This window comes from Trichosurus vulpecula, chromosome 1 (genome assembly GCF_011100635.1).
Source record: "Trichosurus vulpecula isolate mTriVul1 chromosome 1, mTriVul1.pri, whole genome shotgun sequence".
NCBI classification, from domain to species: Eukaryota; Metazoa; Chordata; class Mammalia; order Diprotodontia; family Phalangeridae; genus Trichosurus; species Trichosurus vulpecula.
The window spans coordinates 554357075-554377919 of NC_050573.1; the positions used below are offsets into that span (position 1 = coordinate 554357075).

Genomic DNA, 20845 nt, shown 5'->3' on the forward strand with positions numbered 1-20845 from the left:
TGCCAGGCATGTAGAAGGTGTTTAATAACATGCTTGCTGATTAAGAGCTCACAGCTGATTATCAAGATAAGAAGCCTCCCTTGGAAGTGGGATTTATTCATAAGGAAGTAGAGACTGTGATTTCATTGATATAGGGAATAACTAGATAGGAAACTCCCTCTGACAATGAAGGTCTAAAACATATAGCCTAGTGCATAGGAGGATTAAGTGAGCTCAGGCTCACACAGCCAGTACTTATTAGAGGTGGGAGTTTGAATCTAGATCTTCCTTGTTCAAAAGCCAGCTCTCCCAGGATCTTCTCCTTGGGATGTATCAATTAAAAAGAACCCTAGGTTTTCTTGCTCTACTTTGGAGACTAAGTGCTGTCCATCAAAGGAGACAGGAAAGGAAACCAACATTTAGGGTAGGCAGAGCCGGCACCAGGAGCCCGTCACAGCACAGACAGCTCCAACTCATTAGCATGGGGTTTTCACAGGCCAGCAGTCATTCAGGTTGCAATCTCAATAAATCAGGAAGCTGAGGCACCACTTCCCAAGGACTGTAGGTACAAACCTGGGAAAAAAAAAGCCGGGGAGAGGTCCCTGACTGTCAGACTCGGAGCAACCACAGGTGACTGGTCAGAAATCTTAAGAGCCTTTGCCTTTTCCTCTGCCCTTTTCCACACTACCCTTGCCATGTTTGAATCTTCCCTCCTCAATGTTACCCCTTTCCCCACCGCTACCCCCAATACTTCCCTGAGGCCAAAGTAAGGCCAGGATAATTGGTTAATGGAATCTTGTCTGGAAACAATTGCTTTTAGGACTCAGGAAATTTGGCTTGGTTGGTAACTCTAATTCTAAGGGAGTTTGGAACTTCTTCTGAATTCAGGCTTTCTGACTCCAAGTCCAGTGCTCTTTCTGTTATAGGACATTATTTCTATAGACAACCTATCACATAATAATGAGAGAGATAATTGCTACTAGCAAACAAACTTCATATGTCATTGTTCATGACTTCTGTTAACATAGATATTTTCAGAATCTCAAGGAACAAAAAGTATCCTTTGTAAGACTCAGATTATATTACAGCAGTACTCTTTTATAAAGTTAATGTTAACTTCATATGTGTATATTCAATTCAATTTAATAAACATTTATTAAGTGTCTAATACAAGGGCGGGGAACCTACAGCCTTGAGGACACACGTGGCCTTCTAGATCCTTAAGTGCAGCCACGTGTGGGCTCAAGGCCGCAGGTTTCCCACCCCTGGTATAATATATGCCAGGCACTGTGCTAAATGCAGGTGATACAAAAAGAAGCAAAAGACATTCCCTGTTCTCAAAGGACTTATAATCTAATCGAATGGGGGAGACAACATGCATGCAAATATATACAAAACAAGCTAGGAAATAGGAAACAATTAACAGAGAAGGCACTGGAATTAAAAGGAGTTGGGGAAGGCTTTCTGTAGATCACTACATTCAAGGGAAGTCATTTAACTCAGGTATAACTGAATTCTCAACATATTCAGATCCTTTACAATGGTGTTTTAATGGGTTTGGAAAATCTGGAGAAACCATGGTACGAGGAGGTGACAGAAGAGTTCAGAGGTGGAGTGCCAAGGACAAGGGATTCCATCTATCCACCACATACATTTTATTTTTATCACCTAGACTGCCAATGTTCAGTTCTGGTATCCAGAAAAAAAAAGTCTCAAGAATTCTTTAATCTCTACTCTACCTCAGTGGATGATTCTGTGTCAGCAACTCTGTGGTTGTGACATTTTCTTCTGGGCAGAAAGATGTCTCCTGGTCCTCAGATGCTGGGATTCAGCCACCACCACATAGAGTATCGGGCAACTGGCTAGGTGAGGAGCTTTACCACATAGACTATTTTTGTTTTGGTAGAAAACAAAGCCAACCCACAGAGACCCACAGAAAGACAATAAGTCCCAAAGATATTATGAATCATTGCCTTTTTATGGAGCCAGCATTTCATGGACTGACATTCCATCAGCTTCACCCAGTTCTATAGATTCCCAGAGATTGGCCCAGGGGTTAGCAACTAGCCTTAGAATCTCTTGGGATTTCAGAGTTGAAAGAGAGCTCAGAAGTCATTTAGTTCAATCCAAACCTGAACAAAAATCCTTTCTAGAACATACCTGACCAATGGGCATCCAGATTTTGCTTGAAGCTCTTCAGTGTGGGGTGATCCACTACCTTTCGTGGCTGCCTATCCCACTTTTGTGTAGCTCTAACAGGAATTATTTTCCTGATATCAAGTCTAGATTTAGTTTTTTGCTACTTCCACCAGTTCTTCCTAGTTCTGCCCTCTGTGGCAAGGAGTACCCATCTAATCACTCTTCCCTGTTGCACTCTTTCAAATATCTAAAAATTGCTATGATAATCTTCTTGAGAATTCTCTCCTCCAGGCTAAGCATATTCATTTCCATCAACTGATTCTTATACAACACGAAAGTTGAGGCTCTTCACCATATTAATTGTTCTCCTCTGGACGATTTCGAGTTTATTAATGTATTTGCTAATGTAATAACAGATTAGTGCTGTCCAGAGGGGCTGGAGCTCTTTATCTTCCACTAAGAGGCCCCAGTTCTGGCTTCATCCATGTTGTTGTTGTTTTGTCATTTCAGTCATGTCCAACTCTTCATGACCTGATTTGGGGTTTTCTTGCAAAGATACTGGAATGGTTTGCCATTTCCTTCTCCAAATCATTTTACAGACGAGGAAACTGAGGCAAACAAGGTTAAGTGACTTGCTCAGAGTCACACAGTTAGTAAGTGTCTGAGGTTGGATTTGAACTCACGTCTTCCTGACTCCAGCTTGGTGTTCTATCCACTACACCACCTAGTTGTCTCTAATCTATTACCAACATCTGTTGATTTTGCCTTCCTAATATCTTTCTTGGAAGAGCCTGGCCTCTTTAGACCCCAGCCTGGACCCCTTTGGAAAATAGCTTAAAACATAGGTTTGGCTCATATCTAGTGTCTACTGAGAAGGGATCAGAAAGGTACTCAATGGTGTAAGATATTGGTCTATGTATATAGTAACAGGAACATTGCTTTAAAAAAAACAACTTTGAGCAAATAAGGAATTTTGATTATTATAAATATCCCAATAAACTACAAAGAACATATGAAGAAAGATGATATCTCCATCCAGAGAAAGAACTGGTAAGGTATGTATAGAATGAAAAAAAGGTACTCTATGTACAAGTTAGATTATATACAGGACAGCTACTTTTTCTTCTACTACAAAAGAAAAGATTAAAACAAAAAAATAAGTATGCATTGACAAAGATTTGAAACATCACAAAGTGTAACATAACTCCTATTATACCATCCTGAGAGGATGATATTAAAAATATTAAAAAATGGAGTACTTAGTAGGACCATTGAATAGGCATTTTGCTTTCATTATGGCTTTGTACTATCTGAACAATTGCTTCAAAGTCCATGGCCTACTTGCCAGTCAGGCCAAGACTTGGCTTCCTGGTATTAGCTATCTTCTCTGAGAAGGATATTTTTGCAGAATATCACTTCTGCTTTCATTTATCTCCAGCCAAGAGATTTAAGACCTTCTAGTTTTTCAAACTCTTGAACTTGCCTCCAAGGCTTCTAGTAACCAGCTCAGGGTTGTTGTTTGGTCACCTATGCTCAAAAACAGAAATACATGACAGAAGAGGTGGCCAGCGTCTTGAAATCACAACTTGGAGTCACCTAGTTGTGTATATGCTCTAACATTATGTGATAGCAGCCACCATAGATGCCACGGGGAAAGGCCTACCCCTCATTCCACATGAAATCCAAGAGAGAACCTCATAGAGACACTCTTCACCTTCAGCAGAAGGGAAAAGAATAAGAGTAGAAATTGTCTCTCCTCTTAGTCTGCCGAATGGGCAGCTCTTCCTGACTCGGACTAATCCTCTTTTGGAAAGCCTCACTCCTAGTGCCGCCATCATGGGGGTCAAGGGATTACACTGTCCTTCCAAGACACCAAATTCTTCATCACTGAACTGTACTGAAAGGAGCCACTGTACAAGTGGCTTTCAAGACATGACCATGTTCCATATGACATGATCTAATTAGAGTCCACTGAAGATGGAGGGAGGGTAATTTATGATTACCGTGTCACACTAAGCTGGGGTACCCAGAATTAAACTCAGTACTCCAGATGTAGTTTAAGCTAGGCTGAGTACAGCAGGAATATCACATCCTTATTTCTAGATGCCAGTCCTTTCAAGACAGATTGTATGAAGTTCTGTATTAGTTTTTAAGGAAACTTTCAGCCAGTATCCATCGTATCACTTTAAAGAAAAAGATCTATCTACCTCAAAATTCAGTAATCATGGCCTATCTTAAATTTGTCTGTCCAGACTTCTGCTTTTCACTGTCAGTGGTCATCTGGGAAAAGGTATGTGATGATGGCTCATTCTAGACCAACTTTTCATAAATTAGCAATCCTTATTACCTAAAATACTGCCCTTTTCACTTGCTCTAAATTAATCCAGACTCTTGTCATAACAGTTGCAAACTGTGTGTCAGAGAGTTAACTTGATCTAATTGAAAGAATATTGGACGGGTGGGCATGGAAGTACATGCTGTAATTCCTACTATTGGGGAGACCAAGGCTGATGGGTAGCTTGATTTCAGGAATTCTGAGCTGCAATGGACCAAAGCTAATCTGGTATCTCCACTGTCTGGCACCAATATGGTGAGCTCCTAGGTATGGGGAACCACAAAACTGCCTAAAGAGAGCAAGAGTTGGTTCAAGTCAGAAACAGAGCGGGCCAAAGTTCCTGTGTTGATCAATAGCATGATTGAGCCCATGAATGGCTGATGCACTTCCAGCCAGAGTGGGATAGGAAGACCCAATAGACCAATAGGGGGAAGGAGGTAGAGAGAAGGAGAGGGAGAGTGAGAGGGAGAGGAAGAGACAGAGAGGAGAGAGAGAAAGAGAGAGAGAGAGAGAGAGAGAGAGAGAGAGAGAGAGAGAGAGAGAGAGAAAGAGAGAGAGAGAGAGATGGGGAAGGAGTTCCTTATATAATATTGAATAATTGGGGAAGTTGAGAACTCGGTCTAGCATCCCAAAGGAAGGAAGGGAGGAAGGAAGGAGAGAGGGAAGGAAGAGAGGAAGGAAGGAATGAAGGAAGGAAGGAAGGAAGAAGAGGAGAGAAAAGAAAGAGGATTAGATGAATCAATCAATAAACATTTATTGAGTATTGTGTGTCAGATACTGTGCTAATCATTGGGGATACAACAAGAGGCAAATGATAGTCTATATCCTGAAGGAGCTCGTAATCTAATGTGAGAGATAACACACAAACAAATACTTACAAACAATATATACAGGATAAAAAGCAAATAATTAATGGGGAAGGTACTAGAATTAAGAAGGATTGAAAAAGATTCCCATAAAAGATGCATTTTTAGTTGAGTCTTAAAGGAAGCCAGGGAAGTCACTAGGTAGAATTGAAGATGAAGATCACTGCAGGTATGGGCTACAGCAAAAGAAAATGTCTGGAGCCAAGAGATGGAGTGTCTTGTTTGCGGAACAGCCAGGACGCCACTGTCGCTGGATTGAATAGTACATGATGAGGAGTAAGGTGTAATAAGACTGGAAAGGTAATGGGGCTAGGTTATCAGGAGCTTTGAATGCCAAACAAAGCATTTGGTGTTTGCACCTAGAGGTCGTGGGAAGCTACCGGAGTTTATCGAGTAAAGGGGGCTGATGTGGTCAGACCTGTGTTTTAGGAAAATCAATTTAGTGGAGGAATGAGGATGAGTTGGAGTAGAGAGACACGAGGTAGGCAGACACATCAGCCTGTTATTGCAATAGTCCAGATGGGAGGTGAAGGGGGCATGCACCAGAAGTGGCAGTGTCAGAGAAAGGAATTGAGAGATATTGCAAAGATGAAAGTGATGGACCTTGACAACAGATTGATTATCTAGCAAAGAGTCCAGGATAACTTTGAAATTGTGAGCCTGAGAGACTAAAAGGATGGTATTGCCCTCTATAGTAATAGGGAATGTAGGAAGAGGAGAGGGTTTAGGGTGTAAAATAATGAGTTCTGTTTTGGGCAAGTTTAATATGTCTACTAAATATCCATTTTGAGTTGTTTGGGGCAAGTATAGATGTGAATTCGGAGGTCAGCAAAGAGGTGGAAGCAGGATAGGTAGATTTATGCATCATCATCATAAGGTGGTAATTAAATCCATGGGAGCTGCTGAGATCACCAAATAAAGTAAGTAGTATCATAGAGGGAGAAGAGAAGAGAGGCCAGGACAGGACCCTGAGAGATATCTGTGGTTAGAGGGTGTAATATGGATGAGGAGCCAGCAAAGAAGACTGTGAAGAAGTGGTCACATAGGAAGGAGGAGAACCGGGAAAGAGTGGTATCCTGAAAAGTTAGAGAGAGGAGAGTATCAAGGAAGAGAGGGTGATCAATGTTGTCAGAGGCTGCAGAGAGGTCAAAGGGAATGAGGACTGAGAAAAGGCCATTGGATTTGTCAAGTAAGAGATTACCGGTAACTTTGGAGGGAGCAATTTCCATGGTCAGAAGCTGGATTGTAAGGGGTTGAGAAAAGAGTGAGAGGAGAGAAAGTGGAGGCATCTCTCTTAAATGGCCTTGCATTTAGCTACAAAGGGCAGATGAGATATAGGATGATAGTTAGCTGGGATGAAAGAATCAAGTGAGACTATTTTTTTCAGGATAGGGGAAGCATGGGCATGTTGGTAGGCAATCGAAATGAGCCAGGCGACATTATGTGACTTCATACAAGTGACTTTACTTTGCTCTAAAGGTTTTGGTTTCCGTATCTATGAAACAAGGGAATCGATCTTTAAGGTACCCTCCTCTTTAAATGATCTACCTATCTATCTAAAACCCAGTACAAAGCTAACATATGGAGGTAAACTAATTCTTCCTGGGTATGATTCCTAGACTTTTGGGTGACATCTATTCAAGATTGCTCAGCCCAATGTTTAGGTCTTCTTCTATCACACATGATCCACTTCATTGGAATTTTTCCTAATAAAAATGTCTCTATTAAGATGAATATATTCATCATATTCTATTATCTGTAAGCAACATAAGGGTTAAAATAAGGGTTAAAGAAATCTAAGCCTGAAATACAGAATAAATATTTTTGATACTACTTAGCTGTTATTACATCTGTTTCTTTGGGTATTTGCTTTTTTATATTTTGAAGGAACATGGTAATCTTTTTTCCCCCTTTAGGAAAGCTGTATCCAGAAATAATACCCTGTGTCAACAGTCCACACCTAGGAATAAACAAACTAACTACCTAACAAGGCTGAGGTAGTAGTGGAAAGGGTGGGGCTTGCTTGTATAAAGAGAGGGGCTTGCTTGTATAAAGAGACTACTTTATATTTGTTTGAATCCCTTTTTTCCTTCACTGACTAAATCTTTGATTTCATTGGTATAAGGAGTATCCAGTGAGGAAATTCCCTTTTCCAATGAAGATTGCCACCTGATTTGCAATTTATGGTCCTAGGGAGTTGTTTGAGGGTACTGAACTGTTCTTTGCCCAGTGCCATATATCCAACATTGGTCAGAAGTGGGATTTGAGGGAGTGGAGCCAAGATAGTGGAGTAAAAGCAGGGACTTGCTTGAGCTCTCCCCCAAACCCCTCCAAATACCTGTAAAATGACTCTAAACTAATTCTAGAGCTGTAGAACCCATAAAATGACAGAGTGAGACAAATTTCCAGCCCAAGACAACCTCAAAGGTCTATAGGAAAAGTCTATTGTGCTGGGCTGGGAAAGGAATACAGTCCAGCATGGGTTGCGCCAGCACAGATGGGGCCAGAGCAGGCCTCAGGGGACTGAATCACTGGCAGCTGTGGCAGTTTCTAGACTTCTCAACCCACAAATGCCAAAGACAACTTAGCAGGTCAGGGGGAAAGGTCTGTGGGACCTGGGTGAGAGAGGAGTGCAGTCCAGCCCCAGACCTTGGACGGTGGAGGCGGCAGTGGCAGCAGCAGTGGCAGCAGTGGCTGCTTCCGGAACTCTCTTCCCACAGATGGTGGGGGGATCGAGCAGTTGATCAGAAGGGGATTGTGGGGAGCTGGCACTAAGATATGATTCCTTTGCTTTATCTTGCTTGGATCTGGGTCGCAGTCCTGGGTGGTGGTCCTGGGATGGGGAGGTATACTAGTGTGGTAGAGCTTATGGCTGCTGTGAAGAGGGAATCCTCCTCACAGTTCTGGGGCAGAAAAGAATGATTGTGGTCACTCACTGACCACACAGCACAGTCCAGGAAAGGAGTAAAAACCTCTCCTTTGATCATAACATCTTGGAAGAACTGAAAATTTACAAGCCCCTAGAAGTATCTCTGAGAACAGCTACACAAAACCACTGAATTATACCCTCCACACTGAAAGCAGAGTCCTACCTTAACAAAGAATTAAAAAGTCAAGTAATTGACTGGGAAAATGAGCAAACAGCATAAAAAAACTCAGACTATAGAATCTTACTTTGGTGACAAAGAAGATCAAAACATATGACCAGAAGAAGACAACAAAGTCAAAGATCCTACATCAAAAGCCTATAAATAAAAATATGAATTGGTCTCAGGCCATAGAAAAGCTCAAAAAGGATTTTGAAAATTAAGTAAGAGAAGTAGAGGCACCTAGGGAGAACAGTAGTGTGGCTAGCATTCCATCTGAGCCTCCCAGCCTGAGCACAGGCTGCATAGGCGGGGGGCCCAGGCACCCAGTTTTAGGCTGCTGTGTGGGGCAAGGGCAAAAGGAGTGAACAGCAGGGAGGGAAGGGTCTCTGCATTCCAAGGGAAAGGAATCTGTGCAGGGGAGCTTCTTTCAAGATGTCTACAATTCATGAAATTTTGTGCAAGTTCAATTTGGGGGGTGGTCATTCTACATCTGCAAGTGCATATGGCTCTGTGAAGGCTTATAACAACTTTGATGCTGAGAGGGATGCTATAAACATTGAGGCAGCCATCAAGACCGAAGGGGTGGATGAAGTTACCATCATCATTTTGACAAATTGCACCAAAGAACAGAGGCAGACATCTTCTTTGCTTGTCAGAGAAGGACCAAAAAGGAGCACTGAAATCTGCCTTATCTAAACACCTGGCGACATTGATTTTGGGTCTTTTGAAGACACCTGCTCAGTATGATGGTTCAGAGCTAAAAGATTCCATGAAGGGCTTGGACACTGATGAAGATTCCCTCATTGGGTTCACAGACAAACCAGGAGGTCTATGAAATTAAAGTCTACAGAGAAATGTACAAGACAGAGTTGGGGAAGGACATTATTTCGGACACATCTGGTGACTTCAGCAAATTGATGGTTACCCTGGCAAAGGGCAAATGGGCAGGGGATGGCTCTGTAATTGATTATGAGCTATGGTGCTCAGGAACTCTATGAAGCAGGAGTGAAGAGGAAGGGAACTGATGTCCCTAAATGGATCGGTATTATGATTGAAAGGAGTGTGTGCCACCCCCAGAAAGTATTTGAAAGATACAAGAGTTATGGCCCTAATGACATGCTGGAGAGTATCAAGAAAGGGGTCAAAAATGTCTTCCTCAACCTCGTGCAGTGCATTCAGAACCAGCCCCTGCATTTTACTGACCGACTTCATGATTCTGTGAAGGGAAAGGGGACCCACAACAAGGTCTTGATCAGGATCATGGTCTCCCACAGTGAGGTGGACATGGTAAAAATTAGATCAGAATTCAAGAGGAAGCATGGAAAATCTCTGTATTACTTCATCCAGCAAGACACAAAAGGAGTCTACCAGAAGGCACTTCTGTATCTGTGTGGAGGAAATGATTATAAGCCGCGTGGAAAGAAATGACCAAAGCAGTTGTAATAGCCAGAAACAACGCTTTCCGCTCTCCTCCCTGGAAATTTTAGAAAATCAACTTGTGGTAACCTGCACTAACAGTAACTTGTATTGGTCCTTATTAGGGCAATGTGATTTGCTTTCTTGTACATTTTTAGTCATGTATACATTTGCTTGTCTTTCCTCAAGTTTTCTCCTTAGCCAAAGGAATGAACATTTCAAAGGAATGGAAATGAAATTTATGATGTGAAACACTTGGCTCCTTGTATCCTGTGTTATCAAAAGACAAATAAACTGAATTTTTACTTAAAAAAGAGATGTAGAGGAAAAATTGGGCAGAGAAATGAGGATGATGCAAGAAAATCATGAAAAATGAGTCAACAGTTTGCTAAAGGAGACCTAAAAAAATACTGAAGAAAATAACACCTTAAAAATAGACTAACCCAAATGGCAAAAGAGGTCCAAAAAGCCAATGAGGAGAAGAATGACTCAGAAAGCAGAACTGGCCAAATGGAAAAGGAGATCCAAAAGACCACTGAAGAAAATAATTCCTTAAAACTTAAAATGGAGCAAATGGAAGCTAATGACTGTATGAGAAATCAAGAAGTCATAAAACAGAACCCAAAGAATGAAAAAATAGAAGACAATGTAAAATATCTCATTGGAAAAACCACTGACCTGGAAAATAGATCCAGGAGAGATAATTTAAAAATTATTGGACTACCTGAAAGTGATGATCAAAAAAAAGAGCTTAGACATCATCTTTCAAGAAATGATCAAGGAAAGCTGCTCTGGTATTCTAGAACCAGATGGTAAAATAGAAATTGAAAGAATCCACTGATTACCTCTTGAGAAAGATCCCAAAAGGAAAATTCCTAGGAATATTGTCACCAAATTCCAGAGTTCCCAGGTCAAGGAAGTGGGATTTGAATCCAGGTCTTCCTAACTCTCAGGACAATTCTCTATACACAACTCCTCCGTGGCTCTAATGACCCATTTAGTTTAATGGTTTTAATATGTTCCCCACTACTAACACTTCTCCCCCATTTTATTCTTAAAGAAAAAAAGTGAAAAGAGAGTTTGTTTCTTTCCATGACTCCTGCCTATTGGTCACAACCTGGCACAATCTGATTTGAAGAGCACAGGCAGTATTGCTTACCATTTATTATGTGAACTACTCTTAATTTCTCTCATGCAAGGCCATCTTTGACCTACACACCTGAGTTCTGAGGACTTTTAAGATACCTCCCTAACTTGAGTGGTTACCACACCATTGAAGGATTCAGCCTTGGGCCTAGCAGAAGAGTTCATATTCTGTTCTACTTAAGATAAGAGGAGACCCATGGCAGTGGCTGAGAACAGGCCTCAGAGTCAGGAAGTTTCAAGTCCCACCTGATTGTGTGCCTCTGGGTAAGTTACCTGACTTTTCAGGATACCAGGCAATTCTGTAGGCCTTAAGTGGAAGTGATGGCTTGGTCTGCCCAGGAGTTCCATAAACTAGTGAAATCACAAGTCTAGACCCTATCCCTATCCGTGGATTTAAGGTACAAGGAAAAAAATCCTCAGACATATCTTCAAAAGAAAATTCAAAGAAGCAAAGGGTACCTTGATCACAACACTTACCATAACAGAGATAAGCCCCTTTCCTGTCATCAGTGTGAAGGATCATTAGACAGGCATATGGGTTCTATGGGCATCTTCTAATGTACCAGCAGCACAAAGGCCCCCAAAGGCCTGTCTGAGCCAGTGTTCAAGGGGGAGGGGAGGCTTCCCCAGCGTCCAGGGGCCCCTGGTTGCTGTAACTGCTGCTCCTTCTTCCTTCTTTTGCTTCCTACTCACTTTATCTTTCCCCAGGATCTTCTAGTGATTTTGCCATCCAGAAGTCCAATACCCCTCTATGATCTTTCTTTAGACTTTCTCTGAATCACTGGTGCATTTACTCTAGGGATGTTTTCCTCTTGGCACAGTCCTTGTTGGGGTCAGATGGGTTATTTTTTGGCTCTTAAACATTCAACCCAGCCTACACATTCAAAAGAAAATGAACCAGACCTTTATTTCCCTTTGACTCCTCTGGTAGCTTTTTTTTTTTTACCAAGACTCAGTCCACAGCTTGGGGCCCTGGGGCTCTGGTTGGTGAGGGCAAGGAAAGCAAAAAGTTACAATTTTAAACTTTTAAAAGGATGTGTCTCTGGTTGCCAGTCCTTAAACACCACCTCCTGCCCTTTGGGGCACACTGCAGGCTATGGAAGCAGGATCCAATTGGAAGAATGTTTTTTTTACTCAAGAAGATAAGGCTGAAAAAGTGTATTCTAGGGTAAAGGTATGATTTAAAAGAGTCCTTTCCAAAGTCAGTATTTTAAAGTAAAGTTTAGCTGTCATTTTGAAATAAACAAGCTTGGTTACTTTTTTTTATTTTGACAAATAAAAATAATGTCCTTTTGGATTGAGCTTTCAATAAATATTTGTTGTTAAAAAAATATCCTGGTTGCATACCCTAATGAAAATTGGTATGCACATCTAGAAGAACATGAGAAGTTAATCAGAACATATGTCAATATGTAAAGTAGAAAGTGGTTAAAAGTCATTGGGGCAAGTTTTTGACGGGAACAAGTTGGAATACGGCCTGTGATGAAAGTGTGCAATCCATACGAAAACTTGATGCGCCACCCAAAAGGCATCTTTACGCAATATAATTCTATTTATTAGGTAGGAAAGATCTCTGGTTCATATAAGTTCAGGGAAATAAGTTCATTGTTGTGTCTGGCCTGGATTAATATCTCTCTTTGACCCAAAGTCTCTAGTCTAGACTTTATGACTGTGAAGGAATAGAAGGTCTTCATTAAGCTAGATGGTACTAGATAGAGTGCCAGACCTGAAGTCAAGAAGACTCATCCTCCTGAGTTCAAATCTGGTTTCAGAACTCACTAGGTGTGTGCCCTGGGCAAGTCACTTAACCCTGTTTGCCTCAGTTTCTCATGGGTAAAATGAACCAGAGAAGCAAATGGCAAACTACTCCAGTAACTCTGCCAAGAAAACCTCAAATGGGATCACAAGCAGTTGGACACAACTAAAATAACTCAGCAGCAAGTGCCAGCTATTTTTTTATATATAAATTAATTTATTTTCAGTTTTCAACATTAACTTCCACAAGATTTTGAATTCCAAATTTTCTCCCCATCTCACCCCTCCCCCCACCCCAGGACAATGTGCATTTTGATTACCGCTTCCTCCAATCTGCCCTCCCTTCTATTACCCCCACCCACCCCTTTCTCTTATCCTCTTCCCTTCTATTTTCCTGTAGGGCAACATCAATTTCCATACCCCATTTTCTGTATATTTTATTTCCTAGTTGCATGTAAAAACAAATTTTAACATTCATTTTTAAAACCTTGAGCTTGACATTCTCTCCCTTCTCCCTCCCACCCACCCTCATTGAGAAAGCAAGCAATTCAATATAGGTCACACATATATAGTCATGCAAAACACTTCCATACCAGTCATGTTCTGAAAGACTGACTATATTACCCTCTATCCTGTCCCACTGTCCAATTTTTCTATTCTATTGACCTGTCCCTCAACAAAAGTATTTGCTTCTGATTACCCCTTCCCGCAGTCTGCCATCCCTTCTATTATCTCCCCTCTCTTATCCCCTTCCACCCTGGTTTGCTGTAGGGTAAGATAGATTTCCATACCCAATTGAGTGTGTATGTTATTGCCCCCTTAAGCCAAATCCAATGAGAGTAAGGCTCACTTATTCAAACTCACCTCCCCCCTTCCCCTCCATTGTAAAAGCTCTTTCTTGCCTCTTTTATTTGAGATAATTTACTCCATTCTACCTCTTCCTTTCCCTTTTTCCCAGTACATTCCTCCCAACACTTAATTTTATTTTTTAAGTATCATCCCTTTACATTCAGCTCACTTTATGCCCTCTATCTACATACACATGCACACACGCACACACACACACACACATATGTATATATGTATATACACACATACACACACACATATATATATACACAAATACATGTATATATACATATACACACACATATATACACATATACATATATACACACACATATATTCCCTCTACCCTAATACTGAGAAAAATCTCTCGAGTTGCAAATATCATCTTTCCATGTAGTGATATAAACAGTTCAACTTTAATAAGTCCCTTATGATTTCTCTTTCCTGTTTACCTTTCCATGTTTCTCTTGATTCTTGTATTTGAAAGTCAAATTTTCTATCCAGGTCTGGTCTTTTCCACAAAAATGATTGGAAGTCCTCTATTTCACTGAAATTCCTTTTTTCCCCTGAAATATTATACTCAGTTTTTCTGGGTAGGTGATTTCTTGGTTTTAATCCTATCTCCTTTGACCTCTGAAATATCATATTCCAAGCCTTCCAGTCCCTTAGTGTAGAAGCTGCTAAGTCTTGCATTATTCTGCTTGTGTTTCCATAATACTTCAATTGTTTCTTTTTGGCTGCTTGTAATATTTTCTCCTTGACTGGGAACTCTGGAATTTGGCTATAATATTCCTGGGTGTTTTCTCTTTCAAGAGATGATTGGTGGATTCTTTCCATTTCTATTTTGCCCTTTGGTTCTAGAATATCAGAGGAGTTTTCCTTGACAATTTCTTGAAAGATGATGTCTAGACTCTTTTTTTAAATCATAGATAATCCAATAATTTTTAAATTATCTCTCCTGGATCTATTTTCCAGGTCAGTGGTTTTTCTAATGAGATATTTCACATTGTTCTCTTTTTTCATGCTTTTGGTTTTGTTTTATAGTTTTTTTTTCATTTCTCATAAAGTCATTAGCTTCCATTTGCTCCATTCTAATTTTTAAGGAATTATTTTCTTCAGTGAGCTTTTGGGCCTCCTTTTCCATTTGACCAATTCCGCTTTTCAAGGCATTCTTCTCCTCATTGGCTTTTTGGACCTTTTTTTGCCATTTGGGTTAGTCTGTTTTTAAAGGTCTTATTTTCTTCAGTATTTTTAAGAGTCTCCTTTAGGAAGCTGTTGACTCATTTTTAATGATTTTCTTGCATCATTCTCATTTCTCTTCCCAATTTTTCCTCCACTTCTCTCACTTGATTTTCAAAATCCTTTTTGAGCTCTTCCATAGCCTGAGACCAATTCATATTTTTCTTGGAGGCTTTGGTTGTAGGAGCCTTGACCTTGTTGTCTTCCTCTGGCTGCATGCCTTGATCTTCCTCATCACTGTGTAAGAAAACATTTTTTCACCAAGAAAGTAACCTTCTATAGTCCTATTCTTTCTCCCTGTTTGCTCACTTCCCCAGCCAATTATTTGACTTTTGAGTTCTCTGTTAAGTGGAGGGTGTACTGCCCCAAGTTTCAGGGGTTTTGTGCAGCTGTTTTCAGAGATTTCTCTAGGCACCTATAAATTCTCTATTTCTTCTAAGTGGCATGATCAAAAGAGAGGTGTTTACTCCTTTCCTGGTTTGTGCTCTGGTCTGTGAGCAACCACAAGCACTCTTTTCTGCTCTGAAACTGTGAGGAGGGTACCCTTTCCACAGCCACCACCAGCTCCACCATGCCAGCACTCCTCCTCACCCCAGGTCCACCACCCAGGACTGCGACCCAGATCAGCCACGTGGTTCTGCCATGGACTGTAGTCTTGGAACTCCAGAAGCAGTTGCTGCTGTGGCAGTGGCTGCTGCCACCCTGGGGCTTGGGCTGGGGCTGGGGCCAGACCATGCTGCTCTCTCACACAGGTGAGAGAGCTTTCCCACTGACCTTTGAAGCTGTCTTTGGTGTTTGTGGGTTGAGAAACCTGGAAATCACCACAACTGCCAGTGATTCAGTGCCCTGAGACCTGCTCCAGTCCCATCTGTGCCACTCTGAGCAGGGTGCAACAGACCCTTCCTGTCGGTCTTCCTGATTGTCTTGGGCTAGAAATCTGCATCAGTCTGTCATTTTGTGGCTTCTGCTGTTCTAGAATTTGCTTAGAGTCATTTTTGATAGGTATTTTGGGAGTTTGGGGGGGAGAGCTCAAACAGGTCCCTGCTTCTACTCTGCCACTTTGGCTCTGCCCTGGTGCCAAGTCTTATGCCAAGTGCTTTACAAACATCTCATTTGATCCTCACAGCAACCCTGGGAGGTAGGTGCCATTATCACCCCAATTTAATAGATGAGGCAGACAAGTTACTTGATTTGCCCACAGTCACATAGGTAGTGAGTATCTGAGGTTGGATTTGAACTCAGGTCTTCCTGAGTCTATGTCCAGCACTCTATCCTCTGAGCTACCAAGCAAAGCTAACATCAGAAATTATATGAAAACCAGGAAAGAAGCAAGAATAGTTGCAGGGCAGTCAAAACTGATGTACCAATGGACATATATTAGCTTTAGCTCATGCAATTTATTCACAGAAGTACACCAGTTTATTTGTTTTTATTTTCCTCACAATTCTAACCCATTTCCTGGTGACTGGGATGTGAGATAAACAGATTGGAGTGGGAGAGAGAAGCTGCTAGAGGCAGGTAGTCCACTGACAACAGTGAAAAGGGATGGCTAGTAGTCTCAAAGCAAAGGAGGAGATATAAAAACAGATATACGAATGAAAACAAGAACAAAATAAATGCAGCAATATGGAGCCGTTCAGCACAGAGGCAAAGAGTGCAACACACCTCTACAGAGGTAATGGAAGACGTTACCATAGGACAGCATAGTAATTATGATTTCCATCGTGCTGACCCTGAATTATCCAGAAAAGGTTATTAGGATACTGTGTTTGGGGAGGCAAGTATATTGAAGAAATATTGCCATCCTAAATAATTTAATATGTTAAAAATGGTGCTTGTATGAGTAAAGAATCTACTATTGGGCAAGTTTAGCTGCCCAGAAGGGTAGCTAAGTGGTAACGTGGATGGAGCACTGGACTTAGAATCAGGAAGACTCGTCTTCATGAGTTCAAATCTTGTCACAGACACTTATTAACTGGTAACCCTGGGCAAGTCACTTAACCTTGTTTACCTCAGTTTCCTTATCTGTAAAATGAGCTGGAGAAGGAAATGGCAAACCACTCCATTATCTTTGCCAAGAAAACCCCAATTGGGGTCACCAAGAGTCAGAAGTGACTGAAATGACTAAAGAAGAACAACGAATTAGCTGTCTAGAACAATTCATTTTTTGACACTAAAGTTTTTAATACAGAATCCAAATTCTTTAGAATAAGTGAGGTATACATTTTTTAAGAGAGCAATTCTTCACCTTATTTTTTGAGTATGTATATTTTATTTGAATGTTTTCTTTTTCCTTTGTATTCCTACATACATCTTTATGTTCTATGTAACTGGACAATATTCTGAAAAAAGAAAAGGCTATAAATATAAGCTTCTGATTAAATTGACTGTAAGAGACCTGGGTTCTAATCCTTATTTTGTCATTCACACACCATATGACCTTAGACAGGGTATTTCATTGCATTGACCTTATAAATGAGGAGAGTTTAGTTGAAGGGATGAAGGCCTCTCATGAGTTAAAATTTCATGATTCTACTTTTTATCAAAATATACTGTATGCCATGCCAATCAAACTACCCAAAATCTATTTTATAGAACTAGATAAAATAATAACAGAATTCATCTGGAAGAACAAAAGGTCCAGAATATCAAGGGAATTAATGAAAAGAAATGCTAGCGAAGGTGGCCTAGCCATACCAGATCTTATATTGTATTATAAAGCAGCAGTCATCAAAATTACTTGGTACTGGCTAAGAAACAGAGGGGTAGATCAGTGGAATACATTTGGAACACAAGACACAGCAGTCAATGAATATAGTAAGCTACTCTTTGATAAACCCAAAGAGGCCAGCTTCTGGGATAAGAACTCACTATTTCACAAAAACTGCTGGGAAAACTGGAAAAATAGTGTGGCAGAAACTGGGCATAGACCAATATCTTATACCATATACCAAAATAAAGTCAAAGTGGGTTCACAATTTAGATATAAAGGCTGATGCTATAAGCAATCTGGGAGAGCGAGGAATAGTTTATTTGTTTTATGTTTTTAGTTTACCAGATTTATGGAGAAGGGAAGAATTTATGACCAAACAAGAGATAGAGATCATTACAAAATTCAAAATGGATAATTCTGATTATGTTAAATTGAATTTTTTTTTGTACAAACAGGGCCAATGCAACAAAGATTAGAAGGGAAGCAGAAAATTGGGAAAGAATTTTTAGAACTGGTGTCTCTGATAAAGGCCTCATCTCTAAAATATACCAGGAACTGAGTCAAATCTATAAGAATACCAGTCATTCCCCAATTGACAAATGGTCAAAGGATATGAACAGGCAGTTTTCAGAGGAAAAAATTAAAGATATCTATAGTCATATGAAAAAATGCTTTAAATCACTATTTATTAGAGAAATGCATAACACTACAACTCTTAGGTAGCACATCTCTCCTGTCAGATTGGCTAAAATGACAAAACAGGAAAATGATAAATGCTGGAGAGGATGTGGGAAAATTGGAACATTGTTACATTGCTGGTGGAGTTGCTCCATTCTGGAGAGCAATTTGGAACTATGCCCAAAGGGCTATAAAAATGGGAATACCCTGTAATCCAGCAATACCCTTCTAGGGCTGTGTTCCAAAGAGATCATACAAGTGGGATAAGGACCCATATATACAAAAATATTTATAGCAGCTTTTTTTGTGGTGGCAAAGAATTGGAAATCAAGGGGATGCCCATTAATTGAGGAATGGCTAAACAAGTTGTGGTATATGAATGTAATGGAATACTATTGTGCTATAAGAAATGAGGAGCAGATGAACTTCATAATAACCTGGAGAGACTCATATGATCTGATGCTGAGTGAGGGGAGCAGAACCAGGAGAATGTTATACACAATTACAGATACATGGTATCTGGGATGACTAATTTAGATAGACTTGGCTCTTCTCAGCAATGCAAGGTCCTAAGACAACTGCAAAAGACTCATGATGGAAAAAGCCATCCACATCCAGAGAAAGAATTATGGAGTCTGAATGGAGATTGAAGTAAAGTATTTGCTGCTCTCTCTGCTCTCTCTCTCTCTCTCTCTCTCTCTCTCCTTCTTTTTATTTCTTTCTCATAGTTCATTCCATTGGTTATAATTCTTTTTTACAACTTGACTATTGTGAAAATAAGTTTAATTTGAAGGTATATGTAGAACCTATATTGGATTATATGCCTTCTCGCGGGGGGGAAAGGGGAGGAGAGGGAGGGCGAGGAAATTGGAAACTCAAAAACTTGTGGAACTGAGTGTTATAAACTAAAAATAAAAATAAATTAAAAAATAAAAAGAAAACTGAAAAAAATATATACTGTAGCTTTTGTGTCCTGTCATGAAGGTCTCAACTTCCCCTTGGGTACCTCTAACTTCTTTGGCCCCAGTTCAAATGATCTAGGACCATCTATATTTGATACTCCTAAAGGGAGCTTTTCTTGGCAGCATACAGTTGTACCCAGCTTGAAAGATGTTATTTGGACACAATAAAAGCATTTAGGTGTTCATACTTCATAAAGGGTTTACAGAGTATTAATACTTTCTTTGATGGCTAGGGGTCAGAACAGTTCTTGAAGTCAAAAAGCATTTATTAAGTGCCTAGTATGTGCCAGGTACTGTGATAAGTGCTGACAAAGAAAGGTAAGAATAATTCCTGCTCTTAAGGAATGACTGTTCCTCTTACATATATATATATATATTATATATAATATATATATAATATATATATTATATATATAATATATATATAATATATATATATATAATATATATATATGTATATATGTATAAGCACATGTGTAGTTATAGGTAGAGGTAGAGACACCAAACTGCACTACGATTTTTGAGACACACAGTATATAGGCAGCTAGTTGTTCAGTTGGATAAAGTGGGGGCCTTGAAGTCAGGAAGTCCTCACTGAATTAAAATCTTAGTACCCTGGGCAAGTCACTTAACTTATCTCAGCCTCAGTTTCATCATTTGTAGCATGGGGAAACCCAGGAAAACAGGGTTATTGTAAGGGTCAAATGAATAAGGATAAAAACATATGTAAAGTACTTTGCGAACCTGAGATAATATTAGTTATTATTATAATTATTAGAAGCCACAGAGAGAATCCACCATTGTAATTCCTAAAGAAGGACTCTTCATTGATTTGGTATATCTGAACTCACTAGGTAAGATTCTGTTCTTATTTGTAATCATTTGTGAGAAACTGTCCTAAACCATAGCCTGTATGAGATTGGGTCTTCTCACACAGTGGTCCCTTGATCAATGCTGATTAACTTAGGTGTTTGCAAGATCAAATTCAGATCTCCAAGGCAGACAGCGATACGTGAGGAAATGCTCACAAATACCAACCTGCTCTTGAGGAAGGAGCAGCAGTGGCAACCAAACACAAAATCTTGTTGCTCAAATGGCAGTGTGGGTCTAGTCATTCTTTATACTTTTTTTGTAGAAATGTCTTAGTACTTACCTTCTGTCCACCAATAACTGACAGTCATCTCTCAAGCTGGACAGGAGATTATGACATATCAGTAATAGAAGTTACAAATGCTGGCAAGCTAGGACTGAAAGTGGTTGAAGTAGGGGGAAAGTAGGAATGGAGAGGGTGGGGAAGGAGAAGAAAGGAAAGGAAAACAAAACTTTACCCCACTTCCTGTCACTCTTCTCCAGTGCCCCAGTGAAGAGATTTCATTTGACAATGTTGGTTTATTTCAACCATAATTGTCCTCTCAGTGGTCAAAGCATCTGACATCGATAAATTGAAAACACTCAAATAGAGCCATTAAGGAGGGTCAGCTGAAAAGTCCTGAACTCTGGTCTCAGATTCAAATGCATGTCTTGAATGGCAGGAATGATACAGATCTCAGGGGACACCCCACAGCAATGAAATGAAAAGTCTCAAGTGAGATGTGTGAGAAATAAGGAAAGAGCATACCACCGGACCTTCAAAAATGTCAAGCTGGGTCAGAGCTAATCATATTTTCAGGGAAGGCATG

The 20845-nt window shown here is 40.2% G+C and overlaps 1 pseudogene; it reads left to right on the plus strand.

The window, feature by feature from the left end:
* The first annotated feature begins 8837 nt into the window (after positions 1-8837).
* Positions 8838-9836, plus strand: LOC118841737 (annotated as a pseudogene).
* The last annotated feature ends 11009 nt before the right edge of the window (positions 9837-20845 follow it).